We start from the raw sequence: 23,515 nt of genomic DNA on the forward strand, positions 1-23,515 counted from the left end.
TGCGACAAGTAATTCGGAACGGAGGGAGTACATATTTATCCTTGACCAACATCCAGAACATTAAATGAATACATCACGAAAGTATATTCAAAAATGAATCTAATTATATGCTGTAGATACATTGGTAATGTTTTCCACGAACTTAGTCAATTTCGCAAAGATTTAAGTAGGGATAAACTCATAATACACAACATTGTCGAAAATGACTCAACACCCTAGTTTCAATTTATTGCTGTATAGGAACATAGTAGTATATATTAAAATATCACAAAGCAAACAAAACATGTATAGTGCAAGAAACATTGGCATCCATATATTCCCTTCGTAGTGCTAGATACATCCATTTGATTGACAAGTAATTCAGGGTGGGGAGTATTTTTTTCTTGCTTCTAAAATACAATATTGCCCTTTATCACGATGATGGGTCGTCCTATAGCTTTGACTCGACCGAGGGCATAAGGTTCCGGGCCACATCCCGTAGCTTCACCTTCTCAACCTTTCCCAGAGCGTTCCTCGGGAGGGCATCGATGATGATCACCTTCCTGGGAACCATGAAGCGCGACATGTGCTCGCGGCAGAAGTCGATCACTTCATCCTTGCAGACCCTGATAACATTGTCTTTGGCCACGAGGAACGCGCACGGTGTCTCGCCCCAGTGCGGGTGAGGCATCGCAACCACCGCTGCGTCGGCCACAACCGGGTGCTGGAGCAGCACATCTTCCACCTCCTTGCTGCAAATGTTCTCACCACCACTGATGATCACGTCCTTTGACCTGTCCTTTATCTCGATGTACCCGTCCGGGTGCACGACGCCGACGTCGCCTGGCATGAACAACCCGCCCTTGAAGGCCTTCTCATTCGCCTCCGGGTTGTTGAGGTACCCATGAGGCTGCTGCCGCGAAGCACGATCTCACCCAACGACTTGCCGTCGCGCGGCACGCTAGACATGGTGTCATCGTCGACCATGACATTAGCATTGGCGAGAGACATGATGCTGACCCCCTGCCTGGCCTTGATGTGTGAGCGCTCCGCGAGCGGCAGGAGGTCCCACTGATGACGCCACTCGTAGGCCAGAGGCGGGCCTGCCTCAGTGAGTCGATCCATAGGAGTGCGTCACCTTGAAACCGATCAACTCGGCAGTCCAGCAGGGCGGCCGTCGGCGGGGCCCCGCCGGTGAGGACGTGGACTGTGTTGGAATTATGTGTCCTGCAACTATATTTAAATTATTAGGAATTACTAGTATTCGGAATACCTCATTATGGAATTATACATGTATTCATGTATGGAATTACTTTACATGATTATCATGGAATAATCACTTGCTAGAACATACTTAAGTTGTATGCTTAAGGAAGGTCGATTATCTACAATATGCTATTTATATTGGAAAGACTACTCGGATACAATGATGATCTGAAGGAGCTAGATCATATAGTTAGATTACAGCTCTAATGTTGGTCTACATAATTAGAGGAATTTACACTCTATTATGACGCGTTGCTCACAAGCGTGTGCTCCGGGGACATAACAGGTAGAATCCGTTAACAGACAAATATGATCGTGGTTGGTAATTTGATCTGGACTCTATCCCGAAAAACTAGTTGAAAAGACTAGGAATCTTATCTGTACAAGAGGTGGACTCTTTGAAAACACAGTATAAGAAGGTCCCTACCCCGTAACCTCAGATATGCGAATTGTGAGCGGCACCAGGAATAAGCGCAGAGGAATAGGGGATAGACCACAAACCTTCAATTTTCTAACATTGGTATCATGAGAAAGGTTCGGTCCGATCACCCAAACCCTAATCCGCTGCGTACCGATCTGCTCCAAACTCTGCACCTGTCGTCGCCGATTTGATCGTGAACTCGTCTCCGTCTTTGCTATCGATCTGCTCCGACACGTCATCCGTGGAAACCGCTGCGATATCTGCACGGGATAGCTAGTGCGCCGCGTTGGTCCTTCTCTTGAGGCTTACACGTCGGTCGATGAGCTACATGCAAGGAAATACATTGGAACAGTGCGGCCGTGTAAAATCCATCGGAGGTAGCATCCAAGGTCCAAGTCCCGAGGAAGTCAGGTTCATCAACAGGAAGCCATTACTCTAGATCAATTGCGATTGCTACTCGTACTCCACGCAAAGCCAATTTTGATCAGGCTGATTGTAATGAGGAGTATTATATATTAGTATCATGCATATGATAGTAGTGTATGATACTACCTCCCTAATGCATAATATCATATATTAGTATCATGTAGTATTCTATTTATTGCCATGCATGCAGCATAGCATTTATTATGATACGATATCATGATATGATACTCCATCATCTCTTTCTTCATTTAATGCTATGACATCTTATCAAAATTCCCTAGTTGGCATGCATGATACTAACCATGATACTACCATTACGACCAGCCACACATTCATACTTCGTGCATGCTGAAGCCAACTCTCCTCATGCTTCTTTATTTATCTTGCACGTGGATTGAGGAAAGGAAAAGCATGTTCATGCGATCTATCACTCAGTTTGAGGAAAGAGTACAGGAAATCTCTCGCCGCTGCGGAAAGCTTTGTTTATAGACGTCGATAACTGCCACACGTGTGGCAGGAAGGGAGACGTACCACATGTCCCTAATGCAAATAGATTGTCACGTCATCGCATGCATGCATGCGAGAATCTTTTTGAATTTTCAGTTTTTAAAATGTTTTATCTCTTAAACGAAAAATCCGATTGAAGATCCGTTTTCACCATTAAATCCCTCGCGACGAGATCTTCGAAACTAGATCTCATATCAATATATTTCGACGAATTTTTTTTGGTTTAAAAGTTGCCATGTCTATTGCACACGAATTGCCATGGTGTTTACACTGAAGTTGCCATGATATGTTTCAGTTATTTTCTTTTACATTTAAAAGTATTTTTTGACATATTATAAACGAGGAATTAAGAAACTAGACTTGCCATGCACCATAAACTAAAATTGCCATTATATATGCACTTAAAATTGTCATGGTTCATACAAAAAAATATTTTCATGATCAAAGTACTGGAATTGCCATCATAAAAAAACTAAAATTGCCATGATCTACAAACTAAAATTGCCATATGGCAACTTTAGTTTAAACACTATGGCAACTACAGTGTGAAAATCATGGCAACTTCTGGGCAAAAAAAAATTTCGTCGAAACATATCAACATGGGGTCTAGTTTTGAAGATCTCGTCATGACGAATTTAATGATGAAAACTGATTTTAATTCGCTTTTTTTAATTAAGAAATAAAACATTTTTAAGCCAAAAACCAATAAGATTTCCGCTGATGTCATCTATTTATACCTGACAAAATGAGTGGTGATGGAGGCGTGTGGGCGATGTGCAAACGCCCACACGTGTGGACGTTAGTTTTTCCGTTGTTTATTGTTGTTCTTGGTACATACTGGAATTGACGAAATCGAGACAGCTAGCTCCTACTACTAGTATTACTTGCATGATGAATAGGGATACTAGTAGATCTTGCCCGTGAATCTTCTTCATTTTTTTTCACAGCAGAAGTGGTTGGTCCCCATAGAATTTTTACGGTTTGGAAAAGACAAATCATCTTCTTTACTTCCACTGAGAAAACAAACTGGAAAAGCCAAGGAAATCTGGGATGGCTATTGCTATAAGTTATGATTGTTTGCTAGTTCACGGAACAAGTTGGATTTAATTCGCGTATGTAAGTCTGTACGTGAGTGTTTTCTCTTCGTCGAGTTTGCGTATCAGCTTACAAGGATGGCAGCAAGGATTAACTCGTATGCGTACATATATACATGAAGTCCATGTCCAGATTATTTGTTTAAGGAGCAATCTGTAAAGAGAAAGGCTGGTGTTTCCTGGCTATCTTGACACTTGTGCACATCCTGATGAGGGACGGAAAACACAAGGAATTGATCTGCGTAATCTCAGCTGCCGTTTTCACCCAGTATACAATTGAAAACTTTTCAAAGGGAATGATCCATTCATTGCAGCTTGGAAAGGAAAATTTATTATTTATCAATGAAATTGGCGAACAGGGAGGTATGTCTTTCGTTTGTATACGCGGAAAATTTATTTTGTCGACCGCTACTTTCAAAATAATTGGGTTGCACATTCTGGTTATATATCATATACTTCCATGCAAGCAATTCCAAGAAATGTTAAAAGCTAATAAACCTGGGAATGGAAATTATGCCATCAAACTCTGTTCTAGAGGAAAATTATTGTTGATAGATACACTATTATACTAACCTTGCATGAGCATCACTTAATTGTGGAGGAAGGTGGGAATCACTCCATGGAAAAGGTTTTTTCTCTCATTTAAGTAGCATTATTATTTACATGCTAACAATACCAAAGGAAATCGTATATATTGTGTATTTTGTCATTGCTACTAAATCTTATACACTTTGGAATTGGAAATTTTTCCATGAAACTCCCTGGTGGAGGAAAAGTATCATTGTTATAGCACAATCTGTGAAACTTCAGTGAGAAGGTATTTGATTTATTGTTCTGTCTTGGAGTCTATTGACTATGTCATTCTATTTGGAAAAGGGAGAGTGAAAATATTGCTCAATGGTAAAATTAGTGCATTATGGAATTTTGTACAATGATCTCTTATTTATTGATGGTCAAATGAATGTTGGCAACCAAAACTATTTATTTGGGGAAGATAACTCCACATGGAGGAACACCTACAATGGGAATACATGCTTGGAATCTCAATATTTATGCCATATACGACTTGGACACATATCTTGGAATATGATTAAGTGGTTCATTAATTCTGGAATTCTAAACTTTAGTGGGAGGACTATGGTACATGTGAAGCATGTATGTTTTTTTACACCTTGTTTATTAAGGTGGAAGAAGATGAGAGGGCTTCACATCGTTTTTTTACTTATGGTATTTCTTTGGACATCCCCACTAGAGGCCAGATTATTTATTTCATCTCACTCTTCGATGATTACACTTTTATGTGGTTATGTTTATCTTTTATTATTCAAGTCGGAAGGTTTTATTGTGCTGGTCACATGTTATATTGAAGTGGAAAATCAGTTGATTAAAGAATATCACAGTTTTAACAACTGATTGGTGGGGGAAGTACACTTCAGGAATATATCTTTTGTAGGTAAAGAGCATGGAACTATACACCATTGTAATTGAATTTCTTTTATACTCCCTTTGTTTCTTTGGAAGGAAGCATTGCATACTATCATTTGTTGATATCATTATCCATCTAGCACAGTCAAGTGACTAGAAGGAAATCTTCTATTTTGGCATGAAATCCTCAGTTATTACAAAGCGCACACCGGAAAAAATAATGGTTATTCTAGTGGATCAAGGGGTGTTTCCTTAGTTATCCGGAAAAGGAATACTGGTGGAAAGTAGGAGCATAATTATTTTATGGATAATGGTGGAATTGTTGGCAATCGTACTAGAATATAAATTTGACCCCAAATGAAACTACAAGTGAGACCCCCGACACTAACATGGTTAGGACAAGTGGGAGGAATTAACTTGAAATTTCATATCTGGATAATTGTTATGTGTTTTTTTTTGGAAAGTCACTCTAAATTTTAGAGGAATCACTAAATTCTCTTCAGGTTTTTTATGTCAACTATGGGTGGAAGAATTGCGGGAAGGAATAAACTCAAATGAGGAAGAGCATAGTTTGGGAACTTAATATCATACCAAATAACCACAAGCCTATTGTCTGGAAGTGATTTTTTTTGTAAGGATACTCGGCTCACTGTAATATTATAATGTCACTCTTGTTATTCAATTATTCACGCAGAGGGAAATATACTTTCTGGAAACTCTCTTCCCTGGAATTTTGGGAAAGAGGAACTAAAGACATAGTTTACTAATTGAGCATATTCATGTATGGTCAAATAACAAGCTTCACATCAATGGAATAGCAGGTCATATGGTTTTCTAAATGACGCAAGGCGGTCATCTACAAATGTGAGTGTAAAGTTTTTTGCATTATTATTGTATACGTTAACATTGTTTTGTTATTTGCAACGATAAAGTCACATTGATGGAATTAAAAGCTTGGTCATCTTTTAATTTTCATATGAAAGGAACATTTGAAACATCCTATGTTTTACGAGTGGAAGTACATAGAAAATATTTTGAACTGATTCTATGGAAAATTGCAAATCTATTAAAATACCTTTGATAAAGGGAATCATACTCAGCGAGGAATTATATTTGAACTCCTGAGGGAAAATGGAATAATAAATGGTACTGGAATTGATATGTATCTTCATTATATTATCATACAGGAATCTCACACACAGTGGAAGGAAAGACGAGCAGCTAAGGGAATCTCACACATCATATAAGATTGTGGAAAGTGCATCACAACCTGTCACTTGTTCTGAAATTTATATCGAAGGTAAACACATTGCGGAAACTATTACTCTATCTACAAGATGAGAAATAAGTCCAGGTACGCATATTCAATTTTTTGGTGTAGTACTAATATGGTGCAGGTTCACTGACCGAAGTCAGGAATTTCTTTCAACGCGTGGTTAATTATGGAACTTCATCTATTGATTGGATTTGATATTTATGTGGTTTCAAAATTTATTCTACACTGTTATGATATATTTTTGCTCAATGTGGAATTATTCATATTATTGATATATGTGATTGGAAATAATTGATGTGGAAATTCACTTGAGGAAACAAAATACTCAAGATGTGGAATTACACTCAAGGAAATAATACTCGAGGCGTCGAGGACAGCTATGCTGGAATAATTAGGCGGAAATATAAGGTCTCTCGCGATCTTAAGTGTCACAACAAGGAAACATATTGAGGGAAGTATCATCATATTTATATTTTTGTGGGTTTTCAACAGTGTGTTAATATGATTGTTGATCCCTTGACTAAGCCTCTTAGTCATGAGGTATTTGGCAAACATGTTAAGACTATGGGTTTACTAATATTTGAATGGTTGTTTGGGACAAGTGGGAGATGTTGGAATTATGTGTCCTGCAACTATATTCAAATTATTAGGAATTACTAGTATTCGGAATACCTTATTATGGAATTATACATGTATTTATGCATGGAATTACTTTACATGATTATCATGGAATTATCACTTGCTGGAACGTACTTAAGTTGTATGCTTAAGGAAGCTGGTCGATTATCAGTGGAATACAATATGCTATTTATATTGGAAAGAATACCCGGGTACAATGATGATCGGAAGGAGCTAGATCATATAGTTAGATTACAGCCCTAATGTTGGGCTACATAATTAGAGGAATTTACACTCTATTATGGCGCGTTGCTCACAAGCGTGTGCTCCGGGGACATAAAGGGTAGAATCTGTTAACAGACAAATATGATCGTGGTTAGTAATTTGATCTGGACTCTATTTCAGAAAACTAGTTGAAAAGACTAGAAATCTTATCTGTACAAGAGATGGACTCTTTGAAAACACAGTATAAGAAAGTGCCTATCCCCTAACCTCAGATATGCGAATTGTGAGCGGCACCACGGATAAGCGCAAAGGAATAGGGGATAGACCATAAACCCTCAATTTTCTACTCCCTCCGTTCCCAAATAATTGTCTTTCTAGCCATCTCAAATGGACTACAACATACGGATGTATGTAGACATGTTTTAGAGTGTAGATTCACTCATTTTGCTCCGTATGTAGTCACTTGTTGAAATCTCTAGAAAGACAACTATTTAGGAACGGAGGGAGTAACTGACTGGAGCGGTGAGCCGTCCGGCCTCGCCTTCAAGGAGGATATTGAATACAACTGGCGCGCAACACATGTGGGAGATGGCACGGTAGAGGTCGGCGGCGCGGTTCTGGCGAATGCAGAAGTTGACGCCACCGCGCGCCGCCACTCCCCACGTGAGTGTCCAGCCGTTGCAATGGAACATGGGGAGCGTCCAGAGGTACACCGGCTCCGTGCCCACCCCCCACGACAGCAGCTGTCCCATGGTGTTGAGGTACGCACCACGGTGGTTGTACACCACGCCTACGTGATGCCCGAGGTGTAGTTGAGCGTGACCGCATTCCACTCGTCTTCGAGCGAGGGCAGCTCCACCGCCGGTTCTCCTTTGCTGACCAGCGCCTCGTACTCGAGCTTGAAGAGGCCGAGCCGGACGCCGGTGGGCCTGTTGATATCGTCGATGACGGCGACCAGCGGGACGGGCGCGCCGGCATCGGCAACGATCTGGAGCATGTCGTGAGCGAGGCGCACGTACACGTAGTCGACGAACAAGACCTTGGCATGGGCGTGCCTCAGGATGACCGCCACCGCCTTGGCGTCCAGGCGCGTGTTGATGGTGTTGAGCACGGCAGCGGCCATGGGCACGGCGAAGTGCATCTCGTAAGTTGCCGGCACGCTGGGCGCGACGACGGAGACCACGTGAACTTGAGACGCCCGTAGACGACCGACGTGCGGTCGCCGTATACTGCACTGGCGCGCGGAAGGAACCCAACGGGGCTAAGTGGCACGTAGTTAGCCGGGCGCTTCGGAAGCTTGTCCGTTGATGATTTCCTCCTCGGCCAATTTGTGGAGATGAGATATCCGGGGAGTGGCTCCGAGTCTAGAGGCGTATTTATAGCTTGGGGAGCAATGTTACCAATGTTCAACTTTGTACATGTTCTAAGAGCGTTTCTAACCGATCCCTAAAACCTGTCAGAGATGTAAAAAGATCGATTTTGAGGGCCTAAACTGAATGCAGCTGGTCCCTTATCGGTATTAGAGGAGTACATTTTTTTACTCCACGGCCATCTAGATCATTATATTTACTCGACGGCTCAGTATAATTTTTCCCTTCCCCTCCTCGACTACCGCTCACCCCCGCTCGGCTGCATCCACTCTGTCGCCGCCCTACTTGCATCCGTCAGCCACCATGCGTCACCGTCGACACCCTGTAGCACCCGCCGCGCTGCTCCCCATTTTGATTCGGTCGCTTCTCGTCGTCATCGCTGCCTATCGATGCATCTACGCCTGTCGCCGGATTAATTCGACAAACCCAGATCCCCGACGCCGTCACATTTTGGCAGGATTCATCGTGGTCTGAACCGCGCAGCCACACCGACTGCTCCGCACCACCTCAACATATGTCCTCCTCTTGTCTTGCATCTCACCTGTTGACCGAGTGCGACCGAGTGCCAACACAACCACGTCCTACAATCGGCCGGGCTCAGCCCTCGCCCAACATTTGTCGGCGAGCCTCTACTGGTCATCAAGTATGGTGACTGCTGGTGGCTGGTGTTACTCCTCGTCTCAAGCACGAGCAAACATCCTGAATGGATTTTTCTACTAGTGTGAATGGACAGAGTGAGTACAATTTTGCACGGCTGTTCTTTGGATTCGTCAAAATTTGAAAAATATTGTTTGCTTAAATTTTTATGTAGGAAGGACCCAAGTTTTTGTATTGGAAACAAGAGTACATTGATCTACTGACAAAGAGAAATCTACTAGATTTTGGTACACTGATTGCTAGCGGTGAGATTACAGAGAATTCAATGTCCAACCTTGAGGAGGCAGAGAAGAAACATGTGTGCAAGCTCGAAAAGCCTATAGTTAAGAGCAACAACGTAGGCAATAAAAATGAGATGGATAAAGTATTGATCAAACTACTAGGAGTAGTCAAGGAAGTTGTGTCTCTATTGAAGTGTGTGATTTTTTTTGGATTAATTCTCTTCACGAAGAACTCATGAAGTATGTGACCATGGTGTCGTTTAATAAAGTAACTGAGTAATGAAGTTTAACTCGGTGACCCAAAAGTACATAGGTTTGCGTTAATTTTTTTAAGGAGTTAAGTTTTACGGGTTTGGTAAGAAACTGCAAATTTTTAAACGAGAAAATATAAGGAGTTAAAAGATAAGAGGCCATATAGGGGCCTAAATTTTAATTGGTCGTTTAGAGATGCTTTAAGGCTACCAAATAGACATAAAGTTTAATGTGGAAAATTAATTGTACAGAGAGAAGAGAGTAGTTTCGTGACCCTAGCAAGAAGTGATGCTCAGCACATGTACCTAGGTGGAAACACAATTCTGAGTCTGTAACTAACTAAATAAAAGAAGCTTAAAAATAAAAATCTACTAATTATTAATGCATTAAGGACTTGAATTGCTAAGCCATTTAATGCACCTAGAACATCATCTAAGAACCTTTGCATTGATACAATCGGTGCAAAAAGTATGCTAATTTAATATAAATATGGCATGAAACAATTATATATTATACATATGTCGGAGACGTATCATAAGTGTTGCTGCAAAACCAGCCGGGCGTTACTGGAAGGAGTGACGCACGATGCTACTGTTGGATAATGATCTATGGCTTAAGACCTGCAATTACCAGTTCGCTCACGGTTTGCACTTGCTCCGCACCACCCTATCGCCCTCATCTGTACTAAGGGGGAGCGCATGACGGGAAGGGGCCATCTCCTACGGCTCTAGCGATCAGACTGTGCTGGTGGTACCCGAAAAAGGCACAGACGCTGGGTGCGCCAACATCTTAGGCATGTCACCTTACTTGGGCAAATCGCTAGTGCTGCTGGCATGCAGATACAAACCGAGAAGTGCCAACTTACCGGCGCAGTACACCCCACCTAAATGGCAGACTTTTATCTAGTGTGTTATGATTTTAGTACAACCACATCAACAATTCTGCGGTACACAATTTTAAAATTTGCTGATTACATCAGCGCCGTATAATTCGTTCGGCACTTTTAAATTGGCAAGTTTTATGGCGTATCAGGGGCTCTAATATCTGACTCGGAAATCACTAGCCCATCTATTAAGTCAAATCGTCTAAAAAAATGAAGATAAATCTCTCGAAAGATCTACCAGCTAAAGATAGAACCTCTAGCCTAGATTCGCCAATCATGCTGGCGACTACGATTGGTGTCATGCTGGCAAGGCGACCGACGGCCGACAACAAACTAAAGTCAAATGCGCCGATCAGGAGGGTGCGGCGGTGTGCAAATATTACTAGAACGTTCATGCGTTCATTGACATTGAGGGGCGGAGGCACCCAGCATACGCGGCAAAGCGCAACAACCAAATCAGGTCTTTTCTATACTACTAGTACGACAAACCAATGGCGGTCCAAACCTGCTACGGCCGCTTTACTTCAGACAAACCATAGTCATAGTCAAACCAACCCATTCTTCCCGTGGAACCGAGGGTTTTTCACTTTATTCCTAGCTACAAACACACACATTTAAGGTAAGGTTAATTAATTTAGATTTGATCTTTAAAGATTGTCGTGTTTGTTTTTACATTACTAAATAACTTGCGCCAGTATGAAAAATTCTGATATGTTCAGATTTCTTTCGTTGTGTGAGAATGTGACGCGAAAATAAACCGATAAAGTGAGGGGAGGGGACAAAAAAATCTACGAAAAAATACAACAAAGGTGGGAGGAGGTACCAAAAACCATGAGAGATGAAACAAAAAATAACCTGAAAGCGAAACTATCAACTGCTTCATTAAGAGTAAAGACTACTACTAGTACGACAAACTAATGCCGGTCCAAACCCGCTACGGCCGCTTTACTTGAGACAAACCATAGTCATAGTCAAACCTACCATTATTCCCGTGGCCCAAGGGGTTTCCACTTTATTCCTACAAACACACACAGGTGCTGGTCGCAGCACGGCCATGTCTCTGCACGATGTCAAGAACAAGCTAATATAACGGCACTACGCGTCGCTTGTTTGGGCAACCTCCGGTTCTTGACCATCGTTCAACCTTGACCTGGGGCAAACGGGCAGCAGTTTTTTTTTTTTTGCGGGGTGGGCAGCAGTTACACTAACCTCCAGTCCAGTGCATCCATCGATCCATGGCTTCGATCGCGACTTTCTATACGTCTGTCGGTCTTTGACGGCAGAGTGGACTAGGAACTAGGAAGTTAGTGTACATTTGGCATTGAGACAGAGAGATTATGACAATCTAGTTAGTTCATTTAATCAGGCTTTCTGTTTATACTTTGTCCACGTAACCAACTTTTTAATGTTTATATCTTAACTGAGGAAGATGTGCACGTTCGGCGTGGTGTTGACCCGGCCGGGTAACAAATGTACAGCGCGTAGTAGTGTCTATGCGAACCCATTGGCCATTGCATATATCCTTTGAGAAACAGTTTTACTATTTTTCACGTCTCTTTCTCGCTTACCAAACTGATTAGAAAACGAAATCTAGCGGTTCCCTGTTGGAGAGGGTGTCGGCTAATAAACCTCGTCTTTCCTGGGCAGCAGCTGGTCCGTGCACCTTTGCTTTCCCTCGTTCTTTTGCTCACAAGTCCCGACGGAACCACACATATGATTTTTTTCTGTAAAAAATCCGAATGTAGTGCGCATATGCGCCGCTGAGCATATTTCGGCAATAGTTACACTCTGTTTGATCCACGGGACATGCATAAAGTAACCCTCTATTCAGCAGACCACATGCATACAGGGTTATTTGGTCCAAACTGCAGCTCCACCTCGCTCCTTGGTATTGAAGCTAGAAACAATGTGCACTATAAGTGAGAATGGAGGGGTATGAGTTTCTGGTAGACAAGCTCTTTGGAGCCATTTTTTAAAACTACGAAAATGACATTTCCAGGTTTAAAAATTTTCTATGGAAACTTATACATATTCGTGAAGGATATGTAAAATTTCATTCGAAAGTAATATGTATTGCAAGCTTCGCAAAACAAAAAATCCAGTCCCAAAAGCAAAAACAATCGGCCCATTTTCCGGTACGTATTTTTCCTTTTTGCTATATGAGAGTATATTGTTACAAAACTATTCTTGAACGTGTTATACATTATCTATATTTCTTTATCTATAAATCTTTTCAAAAAAAATTGCACTATGGAAATACGGTATTTTTAAAACGGGCTCCCTGGAGCCAGGGCCGGCCCTAGCATCTTAGAGGCCCTTGTGCGAACTTCGGAACTCCACCGGCCATGGGCCCTCGCCTTGGCATGGCTCTAACTGCCACGACTATCACCAATAATGTTGTGGCATGTGTGTAGTGGTTGCGACCCGTCGGAAGAACCGACAACGAGATTCATCCAACGAGAAGAATCATTGGTTGCATGGTGCCTAATTAGTGGAGTATTGCATGCTTTTTTAGCTTGAATCGGAGTATTGCATTATGCATGGGGCCTAATTAAAGGAGTGTTGCATGCTTTTTAATTTTGTGGGAAGGAGTATTGCATGCTGCGACTCATACTTGCCAAACTAAATGGGATTTTTGGCTGCATGGAATGGATACACATCTCACGCTGCATAGTCCGGCATTAATTGAGATCGATAATCAAGGATATTAGCAGATTGGCTGATTTCATGGCCAAAATTTTCACCGCAGAGTTAATTCCTAGCTTGGTCGCGCAGCGGGAGTAGGTGACTGGCTGAATGATTGTCTCTTGGCTGGTCTTTTTACCTTCTCTATCTTTTCTTCTTCCTAATATGCTTATATATCTACTAGAGACATGCAAACGGATGGGCCCCTGCTTGGGCTGGGCCCTAGGCGGCCGCACTCCTCGCCATGCTCTAGGGCCGGCCCTGCCTGGAGCCCTTTGGAGGGAGTAATATCAAGATGATACCAAAAACCTCCAGTGAGCGGCAACACCACCACAATCATTGACAACACACGAAAATAGAAGAAGGATTATCTGCAATCAATGCCTCTAGGAAGGGAAGGACCACCATGCGCCGTCCTCGCCGGATCCAATCATAGAAATTTAGATTCTGAGTTTTCACCCTGGAGAGGCGTCTAAGGAATCTCCAAAGCAATGCCTTCATGAAAGACGCGGAGCGTAAACTCCATCATTGCCAGGTGTGACCATTGACGGTTAGACTTAGGGTTTTTACCTCGTAGCTTGAGAACCGGTACTCGGAGATCACCACACTAGCGCAGAACCGGGCAATAGCACCGGTTCGTAAGGCCCTTTAGTGCCGGTTTAGGAACCGGCACTAAAGTTTCGGCACTAAAGGCCCCTCCCCCCTTTAGTACTGGTTCGGCACGAACCGGTGCTAAAGGGGATCCACGTGGCACGAGCCAGATCCGGGGGCCGGGAGCCCTTTAGTACCGGTTGGTAACACCAACCGGTACTAAATGATTGTGGGTTTTTGTTTTATTTTGTATTTTTCAATTAAATTTGTGTTATCAATTTAATTTAGGATTGTTTTACGTTATAATGAGTTGTAGTTGTCATCATCATCATCATCGCATATTAATAAATAAATAAACTCTAGCTAGCTAAAAATCATCATAGTCGTTTAATTACCACTATTTAATCATCATAGTCGTCTAATTACCACTATTTAATCATCATAGTCATTATCGCTAGCTATCTAATCATCATCAACGCTGGCTAGCTTAAAGAGGAAACATTCACTTTGTAACAGAAGCAAAGATATCATCAAGTTCAACATAATCATCACCAACATCGAAGTTCAGGACACAGACATGAGACAAGTACTAATTAAGAGTATGAACTAGTAGCTACTGATCCTGTTGCTCCCTCTCAGGTAGAATAACATAGAACATGTATAGCTCTCCCGATTCATCATACTGGAGCATGCAGATGAATCTGTCTCCTAATCTTGGGTTGCGCTTCTCCTTGCTGCCCCCTAGTACTTCTCTGCGATCGTTAACAATTTTGCTCCAATCTTTCACTATTAAGCATTCTTCGCTTTCAGAAATCCTGAATGCACTCATGTGCAATGTAGGAAATCTTGGTCGTAAGCTAACCATTGACATGCAACCTTTTGTCTCGAACCACTGAGGCACAACTGTCATCAGAAGTCCCTGTTGAAGAACATCGTATAGTAATTAATATACTAAGCAATGAAAGTTTAGCTTCAAAAATAATGTATGCAAAAGATGCACTAATTAAGGACAAATATTTAAAATCTTACCATCTTTCGATTATAGATGTGACCGTAGTTCAATACGATCACCATTGGTCGGACGTTTTGAGTACTAACATTTCTAAGTTCAGAATTTTTTTTTGTCTTGACAGTATTAAGATCCTCAAGCCATGAAACATAATGACTTATCTCCTCGCAGTTTAGTTGAGCCCCGGGGCAGTAGTAGGTCCTGTCTACCAAGCGCCGGATATGTTTGCTTGAACCGAAATAAGCTGACAATACAAATTAGTTGTCAACTATTTTTGAATAAACTGTATGAAAGACATAAACATATGCATGCATGGTTGAGAAAAACTCACCAAATGGTAGAACTGGAGGCGTTTGCACATCGACCCAGATGTCTATATTACTTTCAATATCATCTTCCGGACGAATATCAAAGGTGATAACCATATCAGGATCAAATGCATAAGCCTTGCATAGTGCTTGCCAAGTTTTGCATTCAAAATGGGTGTATGTGTCTCCATTTATAATTTGACGTTGAAAGTATACCCATGCTCCGTCTTCAAGTAAACTCTCTTTACCTCCATATCATCTATAGCACTAAAACCTATCTTATCCAAGACAAAAGTTCTTGCATGGCAGGGGATGCGCTAGTAGAATAGTGAAAATTTAAAATTATAAGTTGAAGCAAATGAAGCATAAGTTTTGCATTCAAATAATAATTGACAAATTGACTTACTGTATCAACTTCGAATGTCTCATCCAACTTGATGCTGAAGCGCCTACCATCAACAAGGAAATTTTGGTCGCACAGGCCGTGCTGGTCTTCACAGTGTTCGCACATAATGAAATCTTTTTCGTCGTCAGATGACATTTCCTATGTTCATATAGGTGAAACATTAAACACCTATATCTAGCCAAATATATATTCATCTAACATTTGACATTAATATATCTAACTATATTCATCTCTAACAATTGACATTACTATATATTTAACTTTTCTATCGAATTCATCTAACATTCGACATTAATGTAACATTTATATAAACTAAAAATATATAAAAAATTAAATAAACAGAAAAACTCATTAATAAATAATATTTTAATTAGATCATCAAATCTCAGATACCTAAATTTTCTTACTAAAAATAAACTAGTTATATTAATTATTCAACTAGTTCAAATCTCATATACCTAAATAAACTAGTTCGACAATTTTCTTACTAAAAATAAACTAGTTATATTAATTATTCAACTAGTTCAAATCTCATATACCTAATTAATATCTAACTATATTCATCTCTAACAATTGACATTAATATATATTTAACTTTTCTATCTAATTCATCTAACATTCGACATTAATCTAATATTCGATCATCTAATTAACTTTTCTAAAAAACAGAAAACAGAAAATGTGTGTGTGTGTATGTGTGTGTGTGTATATATGTAAAAAAATGTGCGTGTGTGTGTGTATGTGTGTGTATGTATGTGTGTGTATGTGTGTGTATGTGTGTGTGTGTATACTGCAGTGCCGCCCCGTACGCCGCCGCCCCGTACGTACGAGCGGGGACGCCGGCGTACGGGGTGGGGGCGGCGGCGTACGTACGGGCCGATGCGCGCGGCACGGGTGCGAGAGAGATGTACGGCCGCAGCGGCGTTCGGGGCGGCAGCGCCAGACGACGATGACGACGGGCGGCGGCGGGGACAGCGACGATGACGACGGACGACGGGCGACGGGCGGCGACGACGGGATCGAGCGGCGCGCGCGGCGATGTCTCGCGAGAGGTTGGAGACGAAGTGGGGAGATGAAACTGAAATTTTCATAAGTGCTATATATATAGGATGGGCCTTTAGTACCGGTTCGTGGCTCCAACCGGTACTAAAGGCCTTGCGCTGCCACCCCAAAGTTTAGTCCCACCTCGCCCGACGAAGGGCAGCCGCACTGGTTTATAAACCCAGCCGCGGCTACCTCTTCTATTTATATAATTTTTTCTTTTCTGCATTATTTATTTTCTTCTATTTATTTTTGAGTAATTTTTTTGTATAGTTTTTTTATTTTCTGCATTATTTATTTTCTTCTATTTATTTTCTTCTGGAAATTGAATGATGCATACTGAACAATTAGGTAAATAACCGAAAAACAACAAATGATGTCAGAACATGTTGGAAATTGATGACATCGCTTTAAATGCTGGATACTGAACACAAAAGAAGTCCGGAGTTCAAATAAGTTTAAAAAACATTAAAGTGGCCATGTAACAGATGAAGTGCGTCCAGTTTTTACCGTGACCCTCTTTACTCTTTCGCGCATGCTATGCGGGTGATATGATGATACCATGCCAAGTTTCAACATTTTCAGGATTCATTTTGTAGTGATTTTCAATTTCACGGTCATTTAGCTCTCTAAACAATTAGGTAAATGACCGAAAAACAACAAATGATGTCAGAACATGTTGGAAATTGATGACGTCGCTTTAAATGCTGCATACTGAACACAAAAAAAGCCCGGAGTTTAAATAAGTTTAAAAAACATTGAAGTGGCCATGTAACAGATGAGTAGTTCTCGTCCGAAACCCTGATACTCGGAAAGAGTATGTCCAGTTTGTACACGAAGTGCGTCCAGTTTTTGCCGTGACCCTCTCTACTCTTTCGCGCATGCTATGCGGGTGATATGATGATATACCATGCCAAGTTTCAACATTTTCAGGATTCATTTTGTAGTGATTTTCAATTTCACGGTCATTTAGCTCTCTAAACAATTAGGTAAATGACCGAAAACAACAAATGATGTCAGAACATGTTGGAAATTGATGACGTCGCTTTAAATGCTGCATACTGAACACAAAAGAAGTCCGACGTCCAGTTTTTGCCGTGACCCTCTCTACTCTTTCGCGCATGCTGTGCGGATGATATGATGATACCATGCTTCAAGCCATTCGGAATAGTGTAGACTGCACTGCACATAGCTCAGTGCAATCTATGCTATTCCGCAAGGCTTGAAGCTAATCAACATGTAGGTGAGCATTGCAACTCTTCATCATTGTCTGTGCACTCACGGCTTATAAACCGCTCATACTGCCTCTCTCTTGGCGAAGATCACAAGATAGTTTGGTTAAATTGCATTACTTGTAAGTCCAGTTAACATGGATGCTGATGATGCAAGAGCAACAGCAAAAGTGAAAATTTGGCACAAATAGGTAGTTGTGTAACTAAAATAGGTAGGAGGAGAGATAGCTCTTATGTCACAAAAAAGAAGTTGTATCAAACCTTTTATGTCGGATCTAGAACAAACCAATCGGTATCGCCATCATACAGCCCAACCGTGGCTCGTGATGCATATATATGCATATCAAATGCAGGGTTGGACGTATGATGGAGAATCCGAATGATTTGTATTCAGTCGATGAACTGATAGATGTATGCAGTCAATGAACTGGTAGATGTATGTAGTCGATGAACTGAAAGACTTATGCAGGGAAGGCGAGAGGTGGGCTATATATAAGGTCGTCTGGCTCACAAAGTGATTGTGGTAGTTTCGATCCAACGACTCACATGAGCTAGGAACAAACATACCCTTGATCCAACGACTCGCAAGAGCTAGAAAGAAACACACGATCCGTGTGATTCTTCTTGATTGGTGGGATGCACATTAGTACCCACTCTGGGCTTCGGTGAAAGTTGTAGAGGGGCTAGGGTTTCGCCATAGAGGGGCTCCGGAGCATCGGGATGGCACGAAAAGCTAGGAGTTGGCATACCATGTGTTTAAAAGTGCTCTTAGGGTGGTACATGCCAAATATTCACTCACTCCTTGTGTAGGGTCTTCACCGGCATCGATTCCTCACTCCGAGTCTAAGTACTTATAGGCTGAAAGTACCATAACCGACGAACATGAGGGAATCTTGTGTAGAGGTGGTTCATGCCATTGTTTTGGGACTTCCTAGGGACCACCCTAACAAAACCAAGCAAAGAGTTCCACATTAGTACCCACTCCGGACTCCGGAACCCTGATACTCGGAAAGAGTTTGTCCAGTTTGTACACGAAGTGCATCCAGTTTTTGCCGTGACCCTCTCTACTCTTTCGCGCATGCTATGCGGGTGATATGATGATTCCATGCCAAGTTTCAACATTTTCAAGATTCATTTTGTAGTGATTTTCAATTTCACGGTCATTTACCTCTCTAAACAATTAGTTAAATGACCGAAAAACAACAAATGATGTTAGAACATGTTGGAAATTGATGACGTCGCTTTAAATGCTGAATACTGAACACAAAAGAAGTCCGGAGTTTAAATAAGTTATTAAAAATAAAAAAGAGGTGCAATGCTGGTTAATTTGCTTCAAGCCATTCGAAATAGTATAGACTGCACTGCACATAGCTCAGTGCAATCTATGTTATTCCGCAAGGCTTGAAGCTAATCAACATGTAGGTGAGCATTGCAACTCTTCGTCATTATCTGTGCACTCACGACTTATAAACCGCTCATACTGCCTCTCTCTTGGCGAGGTGAGACTAAAAACAGCTTGCCATAACCTCATTAGTACCGGTTCGTGGTACGAACCGGCACTAAATGGTGATGGTGGGGCCATAGCCTGACCGCAGGCTGACACAGCCTCTTTAGTACCGGTTCGTGGCATGAACCGGTACTAAAGGTTCACCACGAACCGGTACTATTGATCGCCGCCACGAACCGACACTAATGTACACATTAGTGCCGGCTCTAATTCAAACCGGCACTAATGTGCTTCACGTTTGACACTTTTTCTACTAGTGCCATTAGACCGAAGTCGCCGGATATTGCCGGCAACACTTGCCGAAGAAAATGATACTGCACGGAGGGGTACACCCACTTACCGTGGTCACCAACATGTGAAATACAAACTGTTCCATATCATACATGTTCGAAGACAACCGCTCGTATGCATAAGCCTGGTGTGGACATCACCAGACGATCAAAGACCTACCACACATGGAGGGCCGAACGTCATCACATCAGTCCCAGCATCTCGCACACGCATGCCCCAGTGCCATTGTGGTAGAGGCCGGCAATGTCTAGATGTGGCAAGCCATAGCTGCAACACCCCACCACCACATCACTACTTCGCGGTGCTATCATTGTCGTCTCATTACTGTAGTCATTCCTGACCAAGCCAAGCCACTTCTGATGACTAGAAGGGGCACACAAGGACAACAACTGCCATTGGACGGGTGTGCGAGAGGGGCCCCTAGCTCGGGGAGCAGCCCCTCCGCCGAGAGAGTGTCGAGCCCCCACAGAGTCGACAACCACCCAAACTACATAGTGCAAACCCGTTGTCCAGCACCGTGACAGGCAGGAGATGGCCCCACCTCTGCCATCCGTCGCACAGACTTTTCCCGATGGCCTCCTCCAATGGCGGTGGGTTGGAAGACAAGGGGTGAATGATGGTGGAGGCGGTTATAGTTTATCCTCCGCCCATTTCACCTTGGGGAGGAAGACTCGAGGACCTTGGACAAACTAATGGTCTAATGGATAACCATACTAAGCATTCCAACAAAGGACATCATCAACCAATTAGGTGTATGTGTACAATATTTGTGAGTACGTAAAATTTGAGAAGGTTCCGCAAAAGTGATGATGTACACTGCTTAGAAACCGGACCATCTCCAAGGAAGAATTGTTGGGTCAGGGTGGTGACACGTCAGGCAAAGTGTCGTTTGGCCTTGAAACATTTTCAACACTCAACTTATACAATCACATGTTACATGTCAAATTTGGCATTTTTCTGGGTTCGTTGCTATATTTAAACCATTAAGTGTACTTATAGACATTTTAACAAATGTAATTCAAATATGAACTACAAGTGCATGAAAAAGTTGGCAAAAATGGATTGTGAATTTTATGTGTGCTCTTGAGTCTATGTTTCGGTGAAAAGGAAAGGAATTCCAAACGTCGGGGTGCCAAGACTCGATCCCGAACATGGAGCTTGTTGGTGTTTCAGTTCTGCAAAATGCAAAAGTAGCAATAAAAGCATGAAACTCGGCATGGTGTCATCATATGGCACCTAGAGGTTGTGGTAAAACTTGACAAGGTCTTGCAAAAGTTGTGACATATACTACTTAGAAACCAAAACATGTCCAAGGAAGAATCGTGGTTTCGAGAGGGAACAAGTCAGGCTTTAAGGCGAGGTGTTGGTTGCTCATCGCTTGACCTTTTAACTTTTTTGACACACATACTGCATCATATATTCATGTCAAAATTTGGTATTTTTTTGGGTTGTTTGCTATATTAAGCCACTAACGACATTTGTAGGAATATAATGGATATAATTCAAAGTTGAACTGCAAGCGCATGAAAATTTTGGTGAAAATGGGTAAAAAAAAAAATCCTATTTGTGTTCTTGAGTTTATGTTTAGGTCTTAAGCAAGAAAAGGAAAGGAGCATCAAACCTTGGGGTGCTAGGGTACCAAGACTCAACACCAAACATGGAGATTATTGGCGTTTTAATTCAAAAAAATGGAAAATAGTAAGAAAAACATGAAAGTTGGCTTGGTGTCATCATAGGGCACCTAGAGGTTGTGGTAAAAATTTAAGAAGGTTTTGCAAAAATTGTGACATGCACTGCTTAAAAACCATAACATCTCCAAGGAAGAATCGTGGTTCAACAGGGAACGTGTCTTGGTTTGTGACGAAGTGTCGGCTGCTTCATCATTTGGTCTTCGAACTTTACTTCACTCAACATACACAATCACATATAACATGGCAAAATTTGGCAGTTTCAAGATTCACTTTCTATATTTAATATATTAAGCACATTTCTTGGCATTTAATACAATAAGATCATTTCTAAGCCCTTTTCTTGCCGGTATTTTCTCAGGTGTGGCGGCGGTGTGAGGGGAGAGGGGGGTGCGGCCCCCCTGCTTGACGGAGGTCTACCTGGGGTGCGGCGTCTCTAGTAGTGCTTCGTCCCTACTGGTCTAGCTCACCAGCAACCGACTAATCTGTTGTGTATGGCGTATTTTATATTTCCACGCAATAGATAAGAGACACCATTCTTTGGGTGACATGTTCCATATTGAAAATAATACTATTCTCTTTCAAGAAGTATGGAATATTGGAAGGAAAAATTGCATACTGTATACTTTTCAACAGAGTGCATACACTTTCAGGACGTCGAAACTGACTTTTGCAGCAGTTCCTGTCATATTAAGTAACCGAGCATACCCGTAATTACAAGTAGACAAGTAGTACAGTTTGCACCAGAAGTCAGCCAACAGATTTGAATTTGAGCCACGTCCTTTTTTTCAACCAAGTAATAACAAGAAAATTACAAATTTGAATATGAACCATTCCAGCGGATTTGAATATGAGATGACCCAGGACTTTCGTATCTATTAAAAAAAGTTTAAAGTCTACAAAAAGTAATAAGAAAATTACAAACGACACTATGCAATTCATTTTCTCGGTATCATGAAGGAAAATTATCAACACTTAGCAAATTATCTCAGAAGAACAGAATCAAAGATGAACGCCAATCCAGGTCTTCATGCAATTCAGGTTCTTTTGTTTCATTCTATGCCCCACAATTTTGGAAACGTTCTTGAGTAAAATTCTCTCCATCATCCAACACCTTGGGATTCATTATCGAAGATTCTCCCATTTGTTTGCATTCAGATGTTCAAACAACCCATAATTATGATATTCAGAGAAATTTGACTTTTCAAAAAATTAATACACCTTATATTTTGAAATAGAGGGAGTAGCTAGGAAAAGGTAAAAAAATATAGAGCGGCCCGGATTATTACAAGGCAAACTAGGACGAAAATCAAATTGAGAAAAAAATAAAATCAAAACAAAACAAAAAACAACGCTTATGCCAGCCTATCAAGTACAGAACATAACTGCACCACCACCCGGAAAAAGTGGCGGGTTTTTCAGAGTCGCCTTCAATAAGGAAAAACAATGCCTGTGGGCACAATCGTTATCGGCATCGATCCCCGTCGAAGAAATAAGATTTTGCCCAGAACCACCCACGACCGTCTGGCAAACCACGTAAAAGGGTTTAGTCACGCTAAAAACATTCATGGCAACATCAAATCGAAACAATAGCTATCGAGCTGAGAGGAAACACTCTTCGCCAGTCTCTCAAAGGAGGAGAAAGACACCATTGAGCACCATCATCGCCAGCATCGATCCTCATCGAAGACTAAGCTTCCACCGGAGCCTTGAGCCTTTCCACCTATCAAGCCCCATGTAGGGAGCCCAGCCATTGACAACCAATAAAACAGAGCATCAACTCCATCTGCATCTGCATCGGTGAACCTAAAGCACGCAGATAAGAGAAAACCGGCACCATCACCGCTTCACCCATGTAGCTCAGTCAAAGCCTCAGGCACTCGGCAAAGCGTACACCGGATTAAAACAAGTAAAAAATGTTTGCTGAGTGCCGCCTGGCTGACACTAGGCAAACATGAACAATACTAATAAATTACGCTTGAGTGTCACATAAAAACACTCGACAAACAAGGCCGTGCCGTCATCCCGCCGTCATCTGCGCCGAGCAGGGACACATGTCCCTATGTTTGCCCAGTGCCCTATATTTGCTGAGTCGTTTTCAGGTGGCACTCGGCAAGGGTACATGTTTTTGGTTCAC

At 41.8% G+C, this 23,515-nt stretch overlaps 1 pseudogene; it reads right to left on the reverse strand.

The window, feature by feature from the left end:
* Positions 1-430: 430 nt before the first annotated feature.
* On the reverse strand, positions 431-10,453 carry LOC119358465 (annotated as a pseudogene).
* Between the last annotated feature and the right edge of the window lie 13,062 nt (positions 10,454-23,515).

This window comes from Triticum dicoccoides, chromosome 2A (assembly GCF_002162155.2).
Source record: "Triticum dicoccoides isolate Atlit2015 ecotype Zavitan chromosome 2A, WEW_v2.0, whole genome shotgun sequence".
Lineage (NCBI taxonomy): Eukaryota > Viridiplantae > Streptophyta > Magnoliopsida > Poales > Poaceae > Triticum > Triticum dicoccoides.